This window comes from Cryptomeria japonica, unplaced genomic scaffold, assembly GCF_030272615.1.
Source record: "Cryptomeria japonica unplaced genomic scaffold, Sugi_1.0 HiC_scaffold_197, whole genome shotgun sequence".
In the NCBI taxonomy this organism is placed as follows: Eukaryota; Viridiplantae; Streptophyta; class Pinopsida; order Cupressales; family Cupressaceae; genus Cryptomeria; species Cryptomeria japonica.
The window spans coordinates 205,001-217,368 of NW_026729019.1; the positions used below are offsets into that span (position 1 = coordinate 205,001).

The 12,368-nt window shown below is 63.1% G+C and overlaps 2 non-coding genes across 2 annotated transcripts; both read right to left on the reverse strand.

The window, feature by feature from the left end:
• Positions 1-3,617: 3,617 nt before the first annotated feature.
• Positions 3,618-3,736, reverse strand: LOC131868171 (5S ribosomal RNA). The gene has a single exon (XR_009366662.1). It is a non-coding gene; the product is annotated as a 5S ribosomal RNA (ribosomal RNA).
• Positions 3,737-11,553: 7,817 nt separating this feature from the next.
• On the reverse strand, positions 11,554-11,672 carry LOC131868179 (5S ribosomal RNA). The gene has a single exon (XR_009366670.1). It is a non-coding gene; the product is annotated as a 5S ribosomal RNA (ribosomal RNA).
• Between the last annotated feature and the right edge of the window lie 696 nt (positions 11,673-12,368).

Here is a 12,368-nt window from a genome sequence, read left to right on the forward strand (position 1 = left end):
AAGGTGCGGCGTGCACGAAGTCGGAGCCCGGTTTGCCCCGGGTGCGCACCTCGCGTGCACCTTCGCCGCGGTGGGCACCATGGCGTGCACGAAGTCGGAGCCCGGTTTGCCCCGGGTGCGCACCTCGCGTGCACCTTCGCCGGGGTGGGCACCTTGGTGTGCAGACCTTGGCTGGGTTGCGCGCCCTGGTGGGCACCATGGTGCGCACCAAGGAGCGCTCCGAAGTGTGCTCCAAGGTGCGGCCTGCACGAAGTCGGAGCCCGGTTTGCCCCGGGTGTGCACCTCGGGTGGGCACCTTGGTGCGCATGCCTTGCCTGGGCTGCGCACCAGGGCGGGCTCAAGATGGCACCCGCGTTCCTTTTTTTTCACTATCTTTCAAAACGGAAATTTTAAAATCTCATTTTTTTTTGCCTTTTTCTGGAAATTAGTGAAGGCAGCGCATCAAAGGTGCGCACCTCGCTGCCCACCACGGTGCGCAACGCCGGTGGGCACCCGGGAGTGCTTCGAAGTGTGCTCCAAGGTGCTGCGTGCACGTTGTCGGAGCCCGGTTTGCCCCGGGTGCGCACCTCGCGTGCACCTTCGTCGGGGTGGGCACCTTGGCTGGGTTTGCCTCGGCTGCGCTCCGAAGCGGGGTTATTGGAGCGCCGCCTCTTTTTTTGTCGGAGCGTTTGGTGGGGTTTCTCGCATTGGCTCTTCCGAGGCCCGGTTGCCACCCTGGCGCGCACGAAGTCGGAAGTAGGGTTAATTGCCCGGGTGCGCACCTTTGCCAGGGTGGGCACCTTACCTGGGCTGCGCACCAGGGCGGGCTCAAGATGGCACGCGCGTTCCGTTTTTTTCACTATCTTTCAAAACGGAAATTTTAAAATCTCCTTTTTTTTTTGCCTTTTCTGGAAATTAGTGAAGGCAGCGCATCAAAGGTGCGCACCTCGCTGCCCACCTTGGTGTGCTCTGAGGTGCGCACCCGGGAGCGCTACGAAGTGTGCTCCAAGGTGCGGCGTGCACGTTGTCGGAGCCCGGTTTGCCCCGGGTGCGCACCTCGCCTGCACCTTGGCCGGGGTGGGCACCTTGGCTGGGTTTGCCCAGGGTGCGCTCCGAAGCGGGGTTACTGGAGCGCCCCCTCTTTTTTTGTCAGAGCGTTTGGTGGGGTTTCTCGCATTGGCTCTTCCCAGGCCCGGTTGTTGGGTGCGCTCCCACCCTGGCGCGCGCGAAGTTGGAAGTTGGGTTAATTGCCCGGGCGCGCACCTTCGCCAGGGTGGGCACCTTGGTGCGCACACCTTGGCTGGGCTGCGCACCAGGGCGGGCTCAAGATGGCACCAGCATTCCCTTTTTCTCACTATCTTTCAAAACGGAAATTTTAAAATCTCGTTTTTTTTTTGCCTTTTATGGAAATTAGTGAAGGCATCGCATCAAAGGTGCGCACCTCGCTGCCCACCTTGGTGTGCTCCGAGGTGCCCACCACGGTGCGCAACGCCGGTGCGAACCCGGGAGCGCCCCGATGTGTGCTCCAAGGTGCGGCGTGCACGAAGTCGGACCCCGGTTTGCCCCGGGTGCGCACCTCGCGTGCACCTTGGTGCGCACACCTTGGCTGGGTTGCGCGGCCTGGTGGGCACCATGGTGCGCACCAAGGAGCGCTCCGAAGTGTGCTCCAAGGTGCGGCGTGCACGAAGTCGGAGCCCGGTTTGCCCCGGGTACGCACCTCGCGTGCACCTTCGCCGGGGTGGGCACCTCGGCTGGGTTGCGCGCCCTGGTGCGCACCAAGGAGCGCTCCGAAGTGTGCTCCAAGGTGCGGCGTGCACGAAGTCGGAGCCCGGTTTGCCCCGGGTGCGCACCTTCGCCGCGGTGCGCACCATGGCGTGCACGAAGTCGGAGCCCGGTTTGCCCCGGGTGCGCACCTCGCGTGCACCTTCGGCGGGGTTGCGCGCCCTGGTGGGCACCATGGTGCGCACCAAGGAGCGCTCCGAAGTGTGCTCCAAGGTGCGGCGTGCACGAAGTCGGAGCCCGGTTTGCCCCGGGTGCGCACCTCGCGTGCACCTTCGGCGGGGTTGCGCGCCCTGGTGGGCACCATGGTGCGCACCAAGGAGCGCTCCGAAGTGTGCTCCAAGGTGCGGCGTGCACGAAGTCGGAGCCCGGTTTGCCCCGGGTGCGCACCTCGCGTGCACCTTCGCCGCGGTGGGCACCATGGCGTGCACGAAGTCGGAGCCCGGTTTGCCCCGGGTGCGCACCTCGCGTGCACCTTCGCCGGGGTGGGCACCTCGGCTGGGTTGCGCGCCCTGGTGCGCACCAAGGAGCGCTCCGAAGTGTGCTCCAAGGTGCGGCGTGCACGAAGTCGGAGCCCGGTTTGCCCCGGGTGCGCACCTCGCGTGCACCTTCGCCAGGGTGGGCACCTCGGTGCGCACACCTTCTCAATGTTTTCTTGCCTTTTCTGGAAATTGGTGAAGGCAGCGCATCAAAGGTGTGCACCTCGGTGTGCTCCGAGGTGCGAACCCGAGAGCGCTCCGAGGTGCCCACGAAGTCGAAAGTCGGGTTAATTGCATTGTTTTCCCCGGGTGCGCTCCGAGGTGCGCAACATCGGCGCGCACCAAGGAGGGCTCCGAAGTGTGCTCCAAGGTGCGCACGATGGCGTGCACCTCTGGTGCGCACGATTCGGAGCTCGGTTTGACCGGGGTGCGCACACCTTGGCTGGGTTGCGCACCTTTTGTGCGCTCCAAGGTGCGCACGAAGTCGGAGCTCGGTTTGCCCCGGGTGCGCACCTTCGCCAGGGTGCGCACCTTGATGCGCACGCCTTGGCTGGGCTGCGCACCTTGGTGGGCGCCATGGTGCGCACCTTTCGTGCGCTCCAAGGTGCGCACGAAGTCGGAGCTCGGTTTGCCCCGGGTGCGCACCTTGGTGGGCGCCATGGTGCACTCCGAGGTGCCCAAGATTGGTGCGCACCAAGGAGCGCTCCGAAGTGCGCTCCAAGGTGCGCGCGAAGTCGAAAGTTGGGTTAATTGTCCGGTTTGCCTCGGGTGCGCACCTTGCGTGCACCTTCGCCAGGGTGGGCGCCTTGGTGCGCACACCTTGGCTGGGCTGCGCACACCTTGGCACCCGCGTTTCCTTCATTTTAAATTTTTTTTTTTTACAATCTCTCAAGTGGGAAATTCTATAATCTCAACTTTTTTTGCCTTTTCAGGAAACTTTTGAATGGAGCGCATCATTGGTGCGCTCCGAAGTGTGCTCCAAAGCTCTCTCCAGCTGCGTGCACCTGCCCCGGCCGCGCACCCGGCCCCGCCCAGCTTCGCTCACCTGTCCCGGGCGTCTGGTGCGGAACCTTAGAGTAAGAAACATCACCGTGCACCTTGGCCAACGTGCGCGACTCGACCGAGCGCGCACTGGCCGAGGTGCACACCGATTTCACCTGGGTGCGCGCGCAGCACCTCGGGCGCACCGGGGTGCGCGCACAACGCCCGGGTTGCACCGTGGCCTGTGTGCTCGGGGCGCCTCGGGTGCGCGCTCGGTGTCGCCCCCGCGCGCGCGGTAGTGCGGGCAGCGCACCCCGGCCCGGCCCGGCCCCGACGAGAACGCAAACGGGCAAAAGGTTTATTCAAATAGCATTGCGATGCCCGGCGAAAAACTAAAAAAGGGTGCAACACCGGGACTTCCCGGGAGGTCACCCATCCCAGTACTACTCCGGCCCAAGCGCGCTTAACTGCGGAGTTCTGATGGGATCCGGTGCACTAACGCTGGTATGATCGCACCCGTTATGAGCTTGTCGCAGTGTGTACTTAGCAAACCGCGACCCACGTGCGAATCCACCCCGGCCACCCACCCCCGTCGAGGTGCACACCCTCCCTCGCGAAGTGCGCCCCGTTCGCCAAGTGTGAGCCCTGCCCGGGTGCGCGCACCTTGCTAGGGCGTCGGGTGTGCACCCGGCCCGGCCTACGTGCGTGCACCTGGAGGGGGCGTCGTGTGCGTGCAGTGTCCCGTCTGCAACGCGGTGCCCACACACCACCTCGGGCGCAACGACCTGCGCTCACATGTGGGCCGAGTGCACCTTGGTGCATGTTCGGGGCGCCTCGGGTGCACGCTCGATCTTGCCCCGGTGCACCAAGGCGCTCGGTTTGCCCCGGGTGCGCACTTGGTGCAAGGTGGGCACCCAAAATAGGGATCAAGCACCAAAACACAAGTTTCGGGATGCAAAATGGGACCCAAGGACCACAAATGCGTTCCAAGACCCATGATGGGTCCACGAGAACAAAAATGTGTTCCGAGACTTAATAAACAAATATTGGGTTTTAGGAGAAGAAACATGCTCTGATGCCCAAAACGAGAATCGACCCCGAAAAGGCCACAGGCCAAAAGTGGGATGCGAGACAAAAAAAAATGGGACCCGAGGACCAAAATTGGGTTCCCAGGTCGAAGACAGGGCAACCGGACAAGAAACGACCTCTAAGGCTCGAAATGAGTCCCGACGACTAAAACTTGACAAGAAGCACCCATCAGGCACCCAACTCGACACCCATGGGATGCCGACCCACCCGGGCTTCCACCTAGCACACCTTGGCACCCACCCACCCTCGCACCCAACCTCGCACCCAACTTAGCACCTTTGAACCCACATTGGCACTCACCCTGACCCTGGCACCTTGGAACCCACATTGGCACTCACCTTGACCCTGGCACCCACCTTTGCACTCACCTTGGGACCCACCCTGGCTCCCACCTCGGCACCCACCCAGACACCCACCTTGGTTCCTTGGCACCCACCTTGGATCCTTGGCACCCACCCCGACACCCACCTTGGCACGCAACTTGGCTACTTGCCACCCACCTTGGCTCCTTGACGCCCACCCCGACAACCACCCCGTGACCTACCCTGGCTAGGGTTGGTGCACACCCACCCTGGTGCCCACCTTGGCACCCACCCTATGACCCACCTTGGCACGCACCTTAGTACCCACCCCGTTACCCACCCTAGGACCCACCCCGTGACCCACCTTGGCCAGGGTGGGTGCCTTGGTGCGCACAACTTGCCTGGGCTGCACACCAGGGCGGGCTCAAGATGGCACCCGCGTTCCGTTTTTTTCACTATCTTTCAAAACGGAAATTTTAAAATCTCATTTTTTTCTTTTTTTTGCCTTTTCTGGAAATTAGTGAAGGCAGCGCATCAAAGGTGCGCAATGCTGGTGCGAACCCGGGAGCGCTCCGATGTGTGCTCCAAGGTGCGGCGTGCACGAAGTCCGAGCCCGGTTTGCCCCGGGTGCGCACCTCGCGTGCACCTTCGCCGGGGTGAGCACCTTGGCTGGGTTGCGCGCCCTGGTGCGTACCAAGGAGCGCTCTGAAGTGTGCTCCAAGGTGCGGCGTGCACGAAGTCGGAGCCCGGTTTGCCCCGGGTGTGCACCTCGGGTGCGCACCTCGCGTGCACCTTCGCTGCGGTGGGCACCTTGGCTGGGTTGCGCGCCTTGGTGGGCACCATGCAGTGCACGAAGTCGGAGCCCGGTTTGCCCCGGGCGCGCACCTCCGCCAGGGTGGGCACCTTGGTGCGCACAACTTGCCTGGGCTGCGCATCAGGAAGGGCTCAAGATGGCACCCGCGTTCCGTTTTTTTCACTATCTTTCAGAACGGAAATTTTAAAATATCGTTTTTTTTTGCCTTTTCTGGAAATTAGTGAAGGCAGCGCATCAAAGGTGCGCAACGCTGGTGCGAACCTGGGAGCGCTCCGATGTGTGCTCCAAGGTGCGGCGTGCACGAAGTCGGAGCCCGGTTTGCCTCGGGTGCGCCCTGGTGGGCACCATGGTGCGCACCAAGGAGCGCTCCGAAGTGTGCTCCAAGGTGCGGCCTGCACGAAGTCGGAGCCCGGTTTGCCCCGGGTGTGCACCTCGGGTGGGCACCTTGGTGCGCATGCCTTGCCTGGGCTGCGCACCAGGGCGGGCTCAAGATGGCACCCGCGTTCCTTTTTTTTCACTATCTTTCAAAACGGAAATTTTAAAATCTCATTTTTTTTTGCCTTTTTCTGGAAATTAGTGAAGGCAGCGCATCAAAGGTGCGCACCTCGCTGCCCACCACGGTGCGCAACGCCGGTGGGCACCCGGGAGTGCTTCGAAGTGTGCTCCAAGGTGCTGCGTGCACGTTGTCGGAGCCCGGTTTGCCCCGGGTGCGCACCTCGCGTGCACCTTCGTCGGGGTGGGCACCTTGGCTTGGTTTGCCCCGGCTGCGCTCCGAAGCGGGGTTATTGGAGCGCCGCCTCTTTTTTTGTCGGAGCGTTTGGTGGGGTTTCTCGCATTGGCTCTTCCGAGGCCCGGTTGCCACCCTGGCGCGCACGAAGTCGGAAGTAGGGTTAATTGCCCGGGTGCGCACCTTTGCCAGGGTGGCACCTTACCTGGGCTGTGCACCAGGGCGGGCTCAAGATGGCACGCGCGTTCCGTTTTTTTCACTATCTTTCAAAACGGAAATTTTAAAATCTCCTTTTTTTTTTGCCTTTTCTGGAAATTAGTGAAGGCAGCGCATCAAAGGTGCGCACCTCGCTGCCCACCTTGGTGTGCTCTGAGGTGCGCACCCGGGAGCGCTACGAAGTGTGCTCCAAGGTGCGGCGTGCACGTTGTCGGAGCCCGGTTTGCCCCGGGTGCGCACCTCGCCTGCACCTTGGCCGGGGTGGGCACCTTGGTTGGGTTTGCCCAGGGTGCGCTCCGAAGCGGGGTTACTGGAGCGCCCCCTCTTTTTTTGTCAGAGAGTTTGGTGGGGTTTCTCGCATTGGCTCTTCCCAGGCCCGGTTGTTGGGTGCGCTCCCACCCTGGCGCGCGCGAAGTTGGAAGTTGGGTTAATTGCCCGGGCGCGCACCTTCGCCAGGGTGGGCACCTTGGTGCGCAAACCTTGGCTGGGCTGCGCACCAGGGCGGGCTCAAGATGGCACCAGCATTCCCTTTTTCTCACTATCTTTCAAAACAGAAATTTTAAAATCTCGTTTTTTTTTTGCCTTTTATGGAAATTAGTGAAGGCATCGCATCAAAGGTGCGCACCTCGCTGCCCACCTTGGTGTGCTCCGAGGTGCCCACCACGGTGCGCAACGCCGGTGCGAACCCGGGAGCGCCCCGATGTGTGCTCCAAGGTGCGGCGTGCACGAAGTCGGACCCCGGTTTGCCCCGGGTGCGCACCTCGCGTGCACCTTGGTGCGCACACCTTGGCTGGGTTGCGCGGCCTGGTGGGCACCATGGTGCGCACCAAGGAGCGCTCCGAAGTGTGCTCCAAGGTGCGGCGTGCACGAAGTCGGAGCCCGGTTTGCCCCGGGTGCGCACCTTCGCCGCGGTGGGCACCATGGCGTGCACGAAGTCGGAGCCCGGTTTGCCCCGGGTGCGCACCTCGCGTGCACCTTCGCCGGGGTGGGCACCTCGGCTGGGTTGCGCGCCCTGGTGCGCACCAAGGAGCGCTCTGAAGTGTGCTCCAAGGTGCGGCGTGCACGAAGTCGGAGCCCGGTTTGCCCCGGGTGTGCACCTCGGGTGCGCACCTCGCGTGCACCTTCGCTGCGGTGGGCACCTTGGCTGGGTTGCGCGCCTTGGTGGGCACCATGCAGTGCACGAAGTCGGAGCCCGGATTGCCCCGGGCGCGCACCTCCGCCAGGGTGGGCACCTTGGTGCGCACAACTTGCCTGGGCTGCGCACCAGGAAGGGCTCAAGATGGCACCCGCGTTCCGTTTTTTTCACTATCTTTCAGAACGGAAATTTTAAAATCTCGTTTTTTTTTGCCTTTTCTGGAAATTAGTGAAGGCAGCGCATCAAAGGTGCGCAACGCTGGTGCGAACCTGGGAGCGCTCCGATGTGTGCTCCAAGGTGCGGCGTGCACGAAGTCGGACCCCGGTTTGCCCCGGGTGCGCACCTCGCGTGCACCTTGGTGCGCACACCTTGGCTGGGTTGCGCGCCCTGGTGGGCACCATGGTGCGCACCAAGGAGCGCTCCGAAGTGTGCTCCAAGGTGCGGCGTGCACGAAGTCGGAGCCCGGTTTGCCCCGGGTGCGCACCTCGCGTGCACCTTCGCCGCGGTGGGCACCATGGCGTGCACGAAGTCGGAGCCCGGTTTGCCCCGGGTGCGCACCTCGCGTGCACCTTCGCCGGGGTGGGCACCTTGGTGTGCAGACCTTGGCTGGGTTGCGCGCCCTGGTGGGCACCATGGTGCGCACCAAGGAGCGCTCCGAAGTGTGCTCCAAGGTGCGGCCTGCACGAAGTCGGAGCCCGGTTTGCCCCGGGTGTGCACCTCGGGTGGGCACCTTGGTGCGCATGCCTTGCCTGGGCTGCGCACCAGGGCGGGCTCAAGATGGCACCCGCGTTCCTTTTTTTTCACTATCTTTCAAAACGGAAATTTTAAAATCTCATTTTTTTTTGCCTTTTTCTGGAAATTAGTGAAGGCAGCGCATCAAAGGTGCGCACCTCGCTGCCCACCACGGTGCGCAACGCCGGTGGGCACCCGGGAGTGCTTCGAAGTGTGCTCCAAGGTGCTGCGTGCACGTTGTCGGAGCCCGGTTTGCCCCGGGTGCGCACCTCGCGTGCACCTTCGTCGGGGTGGGCACCTTGGCTGGGTTTGCCCCGGCTGCGCTCCGAAGCGGGGTTATTGGAGCGCCGCCTCTTTTTTTGTCGGAGCGTTTGGTGGGGTTTCTCGCATTGGCTCTTCCGAGGCCCGGTTGCCACCCTGGCGCGCACGAAGTCGGAAGTAGGGTTAATTGCCCGGGTGCGCACCTTTGCCAGGGTGGGCACCTTACCTGGGCTGCGCACCAGGGCGGGCTCAAGATGGCACGCGCGTTCCGTTTTTTTCACTATCTTTCAAAACGGAAATTTTAAAATCTCCTTTTTTTTTTGCCTTTTCTGGAAATTAGTGAAGGCAGCGCATCAAAGGTGCGCACCTCGCTGCCCACCTTGGTGTGCTCTGAGGTGCGCACCCGGGAGCGCTACGAAGTGTGCTCCAAGGTGCGGCGTGCACGTTGTCGGAGCCCGGTTTGCCCCGGGTGCGCACCTCGCCTGCACCTTGGCCGGGGTGGGCACCTTGGCTGGGTTTGCCCAGGGTGCGCTCCGAAGCGGGGTTACTGGAGCGCCCCCTCTTTTTTTGTCAGAGCGTTTGGTGGGGTTTCTCGCATTGGCTCTTCCCAGGCCCGGTTGTTGGGTGCGCTCCCACCCTGGCGCGCGCGAAGTTGGAAGTTGGATTAATTGCCCGGGCGCGCACCTTCGCCAGGGTGGGCACCTTGGTGCGCACACCTTGGCTGGGCTGCGCACCAGGGCGGGCTCAAGATGGCACCAGCATTCCCTTTTTCTCACTATCTTTCAAAACGGAAATTTTAAAATCTCGTTTTTTTTTTGCCTTTTATGGAAATTAGTGAAGGCATCGCATCAAAGGTGCGCACCTCGCTGCCCACCTTGGTGTGCTCCGAGGTGCCCACCACGGTGCGCAACGCCGGTGCGAACCCGGGAGCGCCCCGATGTGTGCTCCAAGGTGCGGCGTGCACGAAGTCGGACCCCGGTTTGCCCCGGGTGCGCACCTCGCGTGCACCTTGGTGCGCACACCTTGGCTGGGTTGCGCGGCCTGGTGGGCACCATGGTGCGCACCAAGGAGCGCTCCGAAGTGTGCTCCAAGGTGCGGCGTGCACGAAGTCGGAGCCCGGTTTGCCCCGGGTACGCACCTCGCGTGCACCTTCGCCGGGGTGGGCACCTCGGCTGGGTTGCGCGCCCTGGTGCGCACCAAGGAGCGCTCCGAAGTGTGCTCCAAGGTGCGGCGTGCACGAAGTCGGAGCCCGGTTTGCCCCGGGTGCGCACCTTCGCCGCGGTGCGCACCATGGCGTGCACGAAGTCGGAGCCCGGTTTGCCCCGGGTGCGCACCTCGCGTGCACCTTCGGCGGGGTTGCGCGCCCTGGTGGGCACCATGGTGCGCACCAAGGAGCGCTCCGAAGTGTGCTCCAAGGTGCGGCGTGCACGAAGTCGGAGCCCGGTTTGCCCCGGGTGCGCACCTCGCGTGCACCTTCGGCGGGGTTGCGCGCCCTGGTGGGCACCATGGTGCGCACCAAGGAGCGCTCCGAAGTGTGCTCCAAGGTGCGGCGTGCACGAAGTCGGAGCCCGGTTTGCCCCGGGTGCGCACCTCGCGTGCACCTTCGCCGCGGTGGGCACCATGGCGTGCACGAAGTCGGAGCCCGGTTTGCCCCGGGTGCGCACCTCGCGTGCACCTTCGCCGGGGTGGGCACCTCGGCTGGGTTGCGCGCCCTGGTGCGCACCAAGGAGCGCTCCGAAGTGTGCTCCAAGGTGCGGCGTGCACGAAGTCGGAGCCCGGTTTGCCCCGGGTGCGCACCTCGCGTGCACCTTCGCCAGGGTGGGCACCTCGGTGCGCACACCTTCTCAATGTTTTCTTGCCTTTTCTGGAAATTGGTGAAGGCAGCGCATCAAAGGTGCGCACCTCGGTGTGCTCCGAGGTGCGAACCCGAGAGCGCTCCGAGGTGCCCACGAAGTCGAAAGTCGGGTTAATTGCATTGTTTTCCCCGGGTGCGCTCCGAGGTGCGCAACATCGGCGCGCACCAAGGAGGGCTCCGAAGTGTGCTCCAAGGTGCGCACGATGGCGTGCACCTCTGGTGCGCACGATTCGGAGCTCGGTTTGACCGGGGTGCGCACACCTTGGCTGGGTTGCGCACCTTTTGTGCGCTCCAAGGTGCGCACGAAGTCGGAGCTCGGTTTGCCCCGGGTGCGCACCTTCGCCAGGGTGCGCACCTTGATGCGCACGCCTTGGCTGGGCTGCGCACCTTGGTGGGCGCCATGGTGCGCACCTTTCGTGCGCTCCAAGGTGCGCACGAAGTCGGAGCTCGGTTTGCCCCGGGTGCGCACCTTGGTGGGCGCCATGGTGCACTCCGAGGTGCCCAAGATTGGTGCGCACCAAGGAGCGCTCCGAAGTGCGCTCCAAGGTGCGCGCGAAGTCGAAAGTTGGGTTAATTGTCCGGTTTGCCTCGGGTGCGCACCTTGCGTGCACCTTCGCCAGGGTGGGCGCCTTGGTGCGCACACCTTGGCTGGGCTGCGCACACCTTGGCACCCGCGTTTCCTTCATTTTAAATTTTTTTTTTTTACAATCTCTCAAGTGGGAAATTCTATAATCTCAACTTTTTTTGCCTTTTCAGGAAACTTTTGAATGGAGCGCATCATTGGTGCGCTCCGAAGTGTGCTCCAAAGCTCTCTCCAGCTGCGTGCACCTGCCCCGGCCGCGCACCCGGCCCCGCCCAGCTTCGCTCACCTGTCCCGGGCGTCTGGTGCGGAACCTTAGAGTAAGAAACATCACCGTGCACCTTGGCCAACGTGCGCGACTCGACCGAGCGCGCACTGGCCGAGGTGCACACCGATTTCACCTGGGTGCGCGCGCAGCACCTCGGGCGCACCGGGGTGCGCGCACAACGCCCGGGTTGCACCGTGGCCTGTGTGCTCGGGGTGCCTCGGGTGCGCGCTCGGTGTCGCCCCCGCGCGCGCGGTAGTGCGGGCAGCGCACCCCGGCCCGGCCCGGCCCCGACGAGAACGCAAACGGGCAAAAGGTTTATTCAAATAGCATTGCGACGCCCGGCGAAAAACTAAAAAAGGGTGCAACACCGGGACTTCCCGGGAGGTCACCCATCCCAGTACTACTCCGGCCCAAGCGCGCTTAACTGCGGAGTTCTGATGGGATCCGGTGCACTAATGCTGGTATGATCGCACCCGTTATGAGCTTGTCGCAGTGTGTACTTAGCAAACCGCGACCCACGTGCGAATCCACCCCGGCCACCCACCCCCGTCGAGGTGCACACCCTCCCTCGCGAAGTGCGCCCCGTTCGCCAAGTGTGAGCCCTGCCCGGGTGCGCGCACCTTGCTAGGGCGTCGGGTGTGCACCCGGCCCGGCCTACGTGCGTGCACCTGGAGGGGGCGTCGTGTGCGTGCAGTGTCCCGTCTGCAACGCGGTGCCCACACACCACCTCGGGCGCAACGACCTGCGCTCACATGTGGGCCGAGTGCACCTTGGTGCATGTTCGGGGCGCCTCGGGTGCACGCTCGATCTTGCCCCGGTGCACCAAGGCGCTCGGTTTGCCCCGGGTGCGCACTTGGTGCAAGGTGGGCACCCAAAATAGGGATCAAGCACCAAAACACAAGTTTCGGGATGCAAAATGGGACCCAAGGACCACAAATGCGTTCCAAGACCCATGATGGGTCCACGAGAACAAAAATGTGTTCCGAGACTTAATAAACAAATATTGGGTTTTAGGAGAAGAAACATGCTCTGATGCCCAAAACGAGAATCGACCCCGAAAAGGCCACAGGCCAAAAGTGGGATGCGAGACAAAAAAAAATGGGACCCGAGGACCAAAATTGGGTTCCCAGGTCGAAGACAGGGCAACCGGACAAGAAACGACCTCTAAGGC